This window comes from Hipposideros armiger, unplaced genomic scaffold (genome assembly GCF_001890085.2).
Source record: "Hipposideros armiger isolate ML-2016 unplaced genomic scaffold, ASM189008v1 scaffold_0, whole genome shotgun sequence".
Taxonomy (NCBI): Eukaryota; Metazoa; Chordata; class Mammalia; order Chiroptera; family Hipposideridae; genus Hipposideros; species Hipposideros armiger.
In genome coordinates this window covers 4871736-4873227 of record NW_017731350.1, presented here as the reverse complement: position 1 = coordinate 4873227, position 1492 = coordinate 4871736, and the positions used below count along the sequence as shown (strand labels likewise).

At 37.3% G+C, this 1492-nt stretch overlaps 1 protein-coding gene across 3 annotated transcripts in view; it reads right to left on the bottom strand.

Annotated features, from left to right (window-relative positions):
• The window catches only part of ATAD2B (ATPase family AAA domain containing 2B), a 116780-nt gene that overhangs the window by 27121 nt on the left and 88167 nt on the right, over nucleotides 1–1492 (bottom strand). The gene's annotated exons all lie outside the window — the stretch shown is intronic.

Here is a 1492-nt window from a genome sequence, read left to right as displayed (position 1 = left end):
TATATATATATATATATACACATGTACATATATATGTATACTCATATACACATATTTTATATGTGTTTTAACATTTTTAGCTAGGTGTGTGTATGTTTTAATTTATTTTTCAACCTCTAAGAGCTGAAAAGCCAGTCAGTCTCCTTAGAGGGGAGACAGTGGAGCTATATTGAACAAGCAATAGTTGTGAAAATGTGGGAAATGTTTTATAAACTATAAAGCACTATAAGAATTCATATTACTGAAGACTATAAAATTTTAGCACTTAATTTTAAATTCAACATTTATTTTCTAAAGTTTTGTTTTGTCTGCAGTCTGCTTTGGAATTTGATAAAGTTGATAGACATTTCAAATTAATATTTGAATATAAATTTTTGTATTTTAGGTTATCTAAATCTTATCTTGTTTTCCCCCTCTGTTCTTCCCAGAGACCCTTGTCTTCATCTTTAAGAGCAAAGAACCAATAGGAGAATGAACCTGAGGAGAACAAAAGAGGAAACAAAAAAATACATAGCCCTTCAATGGTATCGTGGAGGCTGTGTGGTGTCAGAGGGGTAGTAGATTGGGTAGAGGAGTTCTCACTTTGTGAGGGGTGTAAATGTCTAACTATTATGTTGTTTTGTACAGCGAAAGAAGTTGAAAAAAAGAAAGAAAGAAGAAAGAAGAAAGAAGAAGGAAGAGCCCTTAAACAAAAGTTTTATTTGCCCAACATTTCCTATCCCCTTCCACCACTGTACCATCGTTTATACAACCTTCACCCTATCACAGATGGCATTTGAAATCTGAGAGTCTCTTCTGGTTAGAAGGAAAATAATTTTCTTGGGCAAAAGCAAAATTGTTTACGCCCAGAATGGGAGGCTTACTTGGGGGCAAACCCTTATCAATTAAGTGTCAGAATCCCATTTAAAACAATCTTTAAGATGGGCTGATAGTTTTAAGATTATCTGAAAACACTCGAAAGAAAAAATATTGCTTGAAGGAGAAGGGGAAGGGACGAGACAATACAAAGTGGTAACTACAATATAACCTCAGTGGTAGAAAAGGCAGTCTGGGGAATATAACCAATAATGTTGTAAATATTTTTTAGGGGGCCAGATGGACTCATGTCTTGTTAGGGAGACTGCTTCATAGTCGGTGTAGAGGCCTGACCACCGCACTGTATTTCTGAAGCTGATGTTGAATAATATTGTATGTCAACTATGATTATATATACATATAGTCACGGGACGTGGAGTAGAGAGTAGGAATGGAGTCAATGGAATTGTAATGGTTAAGTATGATATCGGGGGTGGGAGGGCAGTAGATGGGGGAAGGGGGTTGTTTCTGTGTCAAGGGTGAAAAGGATAACTATTGCATTGTTCTGTACACCTGAAACTAACAATAAAAAAAAAAAAGAAAGAGGGCCGGCCGAGTGGCGCAATGGTTAAGAACTGGCTTGGGACGCCAGAGGGCCCCGGTTCGGATCCCACATATGAGGGCCAGTGACACTGCC